Source organism: Cherax quadricarinatus, chromosome 19 (genome assembly GCF_038502225.1).
Source record: "Cherax quadricarinatus isolate ZL_2023a chromosome 19, ASM3850222v1, whole genome shotgun sequence".
Classification (NCBI taxonomy): domain Eukaryota; kingdom Metazoa; phylum Arthropoda; class Malacostraca; order Decapoda; family Parastacidae; genus Cherax; species Cherax quadricarinatus.
In genome coordinates, this window is record NC_091310.1 from 8931891 (window position 1) to 8940646 (window position 8756).

Here is an 8756-nt window from a genome sequence, read left to right on the forward strand (position 1 = left end):
ATTAGGTCAGTGTCCCAGGATAACACCCACACTAGTCGACCAACACCCAGGTACCCATTTACTGATGGGTAAACATAGACAGCAGGTGTAAAAAAAACACGCCTAATGTTTCTACCCTGGCTGGGAATCAAATATTTACCAAAAAACATATATGGTTAACCCAAGCCAGGTACTAAAAATAAGCCACGTTGACTTTTTTGGGTTATCCTAGGTTCTCTACACATGTGCTGCTATGTGTAATAATCTATAGAGAGAAAATAAATTTGTTTCATGTTTATGGTGGAGTACGAGTGTATATCATAGCCTTGTGCTATACTCCGTTTTCTCTAATGTAAGCCCCCAAGACAAGGATAGGAGAATGGTATTTGTTTACCATATCCTCTTCATAACTCTGCCGAACTGCTCGGCGTTATGCCAAATATTATTAATTCTGGAGTATTTAACATGTTTTATGTTATTTATATTGTTTCTTATGTCATATTAGATCAATTGTGATAGGCAAATAAGCTTTAGTGTTGATATTAGCGTAATAATAAAGCATATTCTCCTGCTTCATGAGACTGAGCTCATGGCAACCGACAGTGGCTTCAAAGCCACCTTATCTTTAATGGATAATGTACTGTGTAAGTGCTTCACATAATGAGAAGCATTTCTTTTATTCATTGGAACCATGGCTAGGGCTAAAAGTAAGCAGGTTAAAACAATAAATGGAGAAAAAGAAATTGAAATGACTTATGCAGCAAGTAGCGCCACCAAACAGTACCAGTAGGTTGGTGTGGCGACCCTGGAAATTTGAAATTATGCTAGCCAAAATTAGTGCCGAATAACTGAAGGAACCGAATAGGTTCATAAAGGTGAAGATTGGCCATGAGTGTGTGTCGAACTTTGGTCCAGATGTGCACTTAACCCTTTGACTGTTTCAGGCCCCTCTCTTAAACTGTCATTCTATGTCGCCAAATATTCGAAAAAAAAAAATTATTTTTTCTTGTGTAAATGTTAGGAATATTTTTAGTAGTGTTTTAAGCCTAAAAAAATTTTTTTGCCATCAGTACTTACCGAGATATAGAGCCGCAAAGTTTGCAGAAAGTGACGTGCGTACGGCAACAGCGGCGACCGCCGCCCACCCGGTATTCTTTTATTTACTCTAATTCAAAGGTTTCTTGCATTTTTCTATATTTTTCTGTTCCAGGTAACTTATGTGGCCTGTGAGACCAATGTAAGGTGCATTCTTCAAATATACACTCATTGTTTACAACACAATAACAGAACAAACTTTATCACTATTAGTTTGTGTATACACTTTGTTTACACAAACAAACAATACAAAACAATGTTTATTACTATTGTTCCATAATATATATACATGTACATATGTACAGTCACTAAACACGTTCCTAGAACTGCTGCAGCTTGTGGAACTCTTTGAAACATGGGTATATGCAGAGGGGCACTTCACACTCCTCACACATAAAACGAGTGTCTCTGCGTGTTTGTGGGCATTTTGTGGTATGCATACATACATAACACCTCTTCTGAGCATTTGTCTTGGCAGTAGTAGGAGGCAGTTGTATGGGGTAGTGATCACCAGGCCTCAAACGAGATGACGTCTGTGGGTGCTGGTCTATTGCAGGAGTTGCTCCTTGGTACTTTGCAATTATTTGTCTGATTACTGACAGGCAAAATTCACCATATTTTGGTGTTTTGTTGGTCTTCAACTTGTATATGTTATAAGCATTTAGCATAGAGATATCAACAAGATGGAAAAAAAGTTTTATATACCACTTATAACTCTTGCGTACACAGTCTGCAAACCCAATCTGCATGTCACATTTGTCCACTAAGCGCATATTGAGGTTGTAGTCCATGACAGCTGCAGGCTTTAGAATGGGTTCATTGGTCTCTCTGTTGTCCCTGCCACTGGGTACCATTTTGTTTCTGTGAACTGATGTCAACAATGTGACATCACGTTTGTCATGCCACCGAAATGCCAGGATGTCATTGGCAGCAAAGGCTTGCACCTCACCTGCGAGTGCCAGCGTTGAACCTTGGCATATGTTTACGATTACCATGCACTGTGCCACACAGGTCTGTCAAGTTCACTCGCAAGAAATCACTGAGTAAGGGGCTTGTGTACCAGTTATCAGTAAATAACATATGCCCCTTACTAAGATATGGTTCCATCATTGTTCGAACCACATCACCAGAGATACCCAATAACTTCATGGTATCTCTCAAAGTATTACTGCCAGTGTACACAATTATATCCAAAACTAGACCACTTCTGCAATCACACAGTACAAATAGCTTTATACCAAAGCATTTCCTCTTGCTTGGTATATATTGCTTGAATGAGAGTCTTCCTTTGAATAAAATCAAGGACTCGTCAATAACAAGCTTCCTGAAGGGATAAAAATACATGCAGCACTTTTGTTTCAGGTACATAAACACATTTCTGATCTTATATAGCCTGTCGCTTCTGTCAGGCCTGGTTTTGTCTGAAAAGTGCAACATACGTAACAGTATCAGGAAACGATTGACACCTATAATGTCACTAAAACCTGGAGTTGAAATCAGGCATTCTGTTGCCCAGTATGTGGTGACAGTGTGCTTATACACATGTGGCATAAGCATTATTGTGGCAAAAAACAGGTACATCTCTGCCACAGTTGTCTCCTTCCACTTGTGTAGCTGTGATTTTGGTGAGAGAATTGTATTTGCCATGGTGTAATCACAGTATGTGTTTGTTTCCCTGACAATGATGTTCATCAGGGGTTCATCGAAGAATAACTCAAAGCAGTCCAGTTCACTGGCATTGTTCCCAAGTGGACAAGATGGCTTTATTCCACTTTGTGTTTCATCAAAGTCATGGGGACTGGGAACAAACTCGTCACCGTCCTGCCAATCCCAGATGCGGTCTGCTGGTGGGGTCTGGATATTGTACCGTGGTTGTGCAGGTTGTGGTTGTGCAGGTTGTGGTTGTGCAGGTTGTGGTGGTGCAGGTTGTGGTGGTGCAGGTTGTGGTGGTGCAGGTTGTGGGAGTGTGGGGCAGGGTGAGGCTGGTTGTTGTGCTGCGTCAGCAGCGTGGGTAGTAGCATGGCCCGCTGATGGTGCCACATGGGCCGTGCCACCCACACTATCACCACCACTGCCTCCTCCATCTCTGTCACCATTCATACCCATCGTTACAATATCGTCATCTTCACTATCAGGTCGTGGTGTAGGGCCACGGGATGTGCTCCCAGAGTTTCTCCTTCCCCTTGGAACAACATATGAAACACTACCAGACCGCATGCTACGTCGTACATACTGCCGCTTCACTGGGAATATTCACTCTCACTGCCACTAGAACTGCTTTCAATGACCTTGAAATCACTATCACTGCTATCATCTGGGTGTTGTACACGACCAAATAGTTTCCTCTTTCGTCCTGGTACAGGCGAACGTGAACGTGAACAAGCCGGCACAGCACCAGAGGTGGAAGGTTGTGGGTCATCTGGGTTTTCATCACTAATTACGTTATCCTGGGCACTTTTTCCGGTAACACTCACTTCAAAACCCTGGAATTCACTGTCACTGACATTTTCATCGCTGTTAGAGCTATCACTTGGGAACAAAAGACCTCCAATCCGCCGAGGAGTGAGGAACTTCTTACCGAGAGGCATGGTGAAAATGGACTAACAACATTGCGTTCCCACAATGCACCGCTGGGTCCCAGATTTTTTTCACAGGGTGCACACCGACCACTGAGACCCATTCTCTCTCGTGTAGGCCTACCAGGCCTTTGGCGCTTGATTTGAAGCCGCTAGAATTTGTGCGTATAAATACGTCAGAAACATTGGCTCGTAAGACGTATTTATACGTCGGAAACAGTCAAAGGGTTAAGAGGTAGCATTGTTGTGTGGGGTTCCCAAGGTGCTTCTACACTCCATCCTCATGGGAGGGGGTGAGGGGAAATGAGAAAGAAGAGCTTACCATAACTGATTGCCGGATTTGTGATGGCAGACCTGTACTGGATGTTGTTCTCCACTTTTTGGCATAAGAAAATAAATACTTTGGGTTTCTTTAGATTTTATTTATGGCTTTTAGATCTTCCTGTGATTCCTGACTCCTATAGGATTCCTTTAGCTTAAGTTCGATGTTTGCTATTTCTCTGACCAGTCTCTCCCTACGCATTTCAGATATATTGGCCTCTTTTTAGCCGCTCTTTTATTCTTTTCTGTCGCCTGTAAAGGGAGCGCTTGTCTTTCTATTTTACATCTACTCCTCATTTTTCTTAACCCTTCGACTGTCGCAACCCCGAATCCTGAGGTGTCTCCTGGTGTCACAAAATTTAAAAAAAAAAAAAAAACCTCATGAAATGATAGAGAATCTTTTCTCGATTGTAATGACACCAAAAGCACGAAATTTGATGGAAGACTGACTGAATTACGCTCTCTCAAAGTTAGCGACCTCAGCGATATTTATGAATCGGCACTTTCGCCAAATTTGAGCCCTGTTTTCGGCTAATTCTATTGTTCCAGTTGACCAAACTCATAGCTATTTCTTTAGGACTCCATTTTTGCTATTGATTGAGTACAAGAAACTGCCCATTTATTGATTTCAACTACCCAATAACATGGTCAGAAATTTGCAATATGGCCAATTTCACGAAAATGAAAAAAATGACCCTTTCAAAATAGGCTCCAGAATGAACAATGCAGACATTCCTGACTCTAAAATAGCATTTTCTTTGTTCATCAGTCATGTCTCCAGGCCCCTCTGATATTACTCTTGCTTTCTGTTTTGAGTTTTTATTCAAACAAAAAATAGAAGATTCTGTTATGTAGACTGCTGCAATATTGTAATAATTGTATAAATAATGTCAACCCATTCATGACTGCATATTAGAATGGCTAGTTGGACATTTATTGGACAGTGACATAATTTGTTTACTTCTGAACATCTGCAAAAATTAAGCATTTCCCCTACTTTGAGCTCCATTTCCAGGTTCTTTTTATAGTAAAACCAATCAAAATCACCTCTATTTCTATAATATGTTATCCATTCTATCAAATGAGACCATGAAAACGAGAATACAAATATAAATACTATACGAAAATAGACCACATATTCGGCGTTTTAATTAAAAAAAAAACGGTTAGTTTTTTTTCTCATTATACACTGTGTGCTGCAGGATTTTTTTATATGGTGCACACTGACCACACAGACCCATTCTCTCACATGTGGGCCTACCAGCTTTCTCCTGCTTGATTTGAAGCCGCTAGAATTTGAGTGCATATACATCAAACAGTGGCTCGTAAGACGTATACGTATATACAACCAAAACAGTCAAAGGGTTACAGGAATAAGCCTTGAGCATACATAAGAGTGCCACAGAGTTAATCTGTTCTAGGCATAAGTTGTGGTCTGTGTTGCTTAGTCTATCTTCCCAGCTTATATAGTTTAACCCTTTGAGGGTCCATCCCGTAGATCTACGGCTTTACGTTCAGGGTCCAAACCGTAGATCTACGTCATGAGCTCAGCTCACTCTGATACTGTGAGTGGTACATTTGGGCCTAGATATGAGAGAATACATCTATGTGGTATGTGTGTACCACATAAAACACATCCTGCAGCACACTGTGTATAATAAGAGAAAAAAACTGAAATTATGATATTTCGATTAAAACAGCGACTTTGCAGTGTTTTTTCATATGTTTTTTATAGTTCTATTTGCGATTTCTTGGTCTCATTTGATAGAATGGAAGACATATTACAGAAATAGAGATGATTTTGATTGGTTTTCGCACTGGAAATGACTTGAAACTGAGCTCAAAGTAGCAGAAATGTTAAATTTTTGCCGATATTCAAGAGTAAAAAAAACGACCTCACACGTCTAATACATGCCAGCTGGTGGGTCTAATATGAATTCACAAATATGGTGATGATATTTATACAATTATTACAGTATTGCATAACAGTAAATCTTCTATTTTTTGGTGTGAATAAAAATTCATTATATGAATAAAAAATCAAAATGGAATTTATTTGTAAAGCCTCAAAACGTAACTAATGAACAGAGGAAATGTTAGTTTAGTTCCAGGAATACCTACATTGTTTATTCTGGACCCTATTTTGAAATTGGAATATTTTGAACTTTGTGTTAAATTGGCCAAATTAACAATTTCCGATCACTTAATTTGTAGTTGAAACAGTTGACTTGGCGATTTCTTGTGCTCAATCGATAGAATAGAAGTAATACTAGTGAAATAGCTAAGAATTTGGTTGACTGGAATAATGTAATTGGCCTAAAATGGGAGTCAAAGTCGGCAAAATCGCGGATTCGTAAATATCGCTGACACATCAAAATTCGCGAGAGCATAATTTCGTCAATTTTCCATCAAATTTCGTACTTTTTGTTTTATTACCTTCACAAAAAGATTCTCTACCATTTCATAAGAAAAAATAAATTTTTTTTTTGAAAATTCTTGGACACTGGGGCACCACTTCAGATTTGGGCCTTGGACCCTGAAGGGGTTAAGACTTGGTTTACTTGGTCCCACTTTGTTCTTGTTATTAAAGTTGAATTTTGTGAAGGCTCCCTCATGACTGATCTCATTTTGTCGGTCTGGGGTTCCGCGCATACATATCTGAACCTCGATTATGTTGTGATCTGTGTATATTGTTTTTGATATGGTGACATTTCGTATCAGATCATCATTGTTAGTGAAGATGAGGTCCAGTGTATTCTCCAGTCTAGTAGGCTCTATATGCTGGTTTAAGTTGAATTTTGTGCAGAGATTTAAAAGCTCGTGTGTGTGAGAGAGTTCTCGTCAGAGCTGCCTCCTGGTGTTATTACTGCAACAATATTATTTGCTATATTCCTCTATTTTAGGTGCCTCAAGTTGAAATCCCCCAGGAGCAGGATGTTGGGGGCAGGAGCTGGAAGGTTTTCCAGACAGTGGTCAATTTTCAACAGCTGTTCCTGGAATTGTTTGGACGTTGCATCTGGAGGTTTGTAGACTGCCACAATGACTAGGTTTTGGTTCTCGATCTTTACTGCTAAAACTTCCACTACATCATTTGAGGCATTAAGCAGTTCTGTGCAAATAAGTGACTCTGCAATATACAGGCCAACTCCCCCCCCCCTTTGTCTGTTCACTCTGTTGCATCTGTATAGGTTGTAACCTGGGATCCATATTTCGTTGTCCAAGTGATCCTTTATGTGGGTTTCTGTGAAAGCCACGAACATTGCATTTGCCTCTGCAAGCAGTCCATGGATGAAAGGTATTTTGTTGTTCGCTGCTGGCTTTAGACCTTGTATATTTCCGAAGAAGAATGTCATCGGACTAGTGGTATTTGTGGTACGGGGGGGGGGGACTCTTTTTCTGGCACTAATATCTGTATCTGTTGGTTTGGAGTGGAGGCCATCAACTGTGGTTACATTCCAGAAATGACCGGATTTGGTGTATGATTTCTGCCATTTCCTGCCAGTTTGTCTTCCTGGCACTAAAACGTCTCTCCCTCTTGAGTGGCTGTGGCTACCCAGGTTTTCCCATGGTCTGGATGTTTTGTATCTTTTTGTCCCCTTTAGATGGTGTGCCTGGCATTATAAGTTATAGCACTGTCTTTCCTGTACTGAAGGACACATTTCAGGGTGAAAAAGCTTACAGGAAAGGAGTTTGCATTTTCCTGTTGTCATATGGGCATGGCATTTTCTAGGGTGGTCATAGTTGCACGTCCCGTCTGTTTTTCCAGATTTCCCATGTCTGCAGATACCAAGTGCATAATATGTGCACAGGCTTGGTTTCTGTTTGCCTTGGGTTTTTGTGACTGTATTCCCTGTTGGTGCATTTTTTCCTGTCTCATTCCTATCCTCACTAGTACTAACAGTGGAGCTCGCACCAGTTTTCTGGTAATATATCCTCACTATTACTAGTGGAGTTCCTTTGTTTGCTATCTCCTGTGGTATTACTAGTTTTGCTGGTTTTATTACTAGTATTACTGGTTTTATCTTGTCCTTGACTACACTTGTTTCCCTACTACAGCTCCTGTCTCCCTCGAGGCCATTTATATGCATACCCTCATGCATACATTTACTGTCTACCTGGACAGCACCTCCAGCCACACCATTGCTGTCTACCAGGACAGCACTTCCAGCCCCACAGTTACTGTCTGCCAGGACAGCACCTCCAGCCTCACCATTACTGTCTACCAGGACAGCACTTCCAGCCCCTCAGTTACTGTCTATCAGGGCAGCACCTCCAGCCTCACTATTACTGTGTACCAGGACAGCACTTTCAGCCCCACATTTACGGTCTACCAGGGCAGCACCTCCAGTCATACAGTTACTGTCGGCCAGGACAGCATCCGCACTGAGGGTGATACCATCCAGCCCAGACTCTATTTTCCCATCTGTTATAGAATGTTTCCAGGTTTTCTATGAAGGCCGCTTTGATGTTATCCTCTTTTAATACCAATGTGATTTTAGTCCACAGATTGATCTCATTTGGGCTTACCCTAAAACACTTCCCTGATTTAATGCTGCTTGTAGATAATTCTTGGATATCTGCACAAGGGGCATGACACCAGTTTTCACAAAAGTGGCATTTAATCCATGTGGAAGCCCGTTTGTTTGATTTACTGCAGACTACACAGAATTTCATAATGTGATTTCAATGGTTGATTTACTGTAATTCTACTAGTAACCCCTTGAATATTCTACTAATAACCTCCTTAAAGTGAAGATCTATTTCTAACTGTACTTGTATATTAGG

At 40.8% G+C, this 8756-nt stretch overlaps 1 protein-coding gene across 1 annotated transcript in view; it reads left to right on the forward strand.

Annotated features, from left to right (window-relative positions):
* Nucleotides 1-6875: 6875 nt before the first annotated feature.
* The window catches only part of Sec24CD (Secretory 24CD), a gene marked incomplete at its 3' end in the record, with an annotated part of 157089 nt that continues 155208 nt past the window's right edge, over nucleotides 6876-8756 (forward strand). The window contains 1 exon segment of the mRNA XM_070086547.1: nucleotides 6876-6993.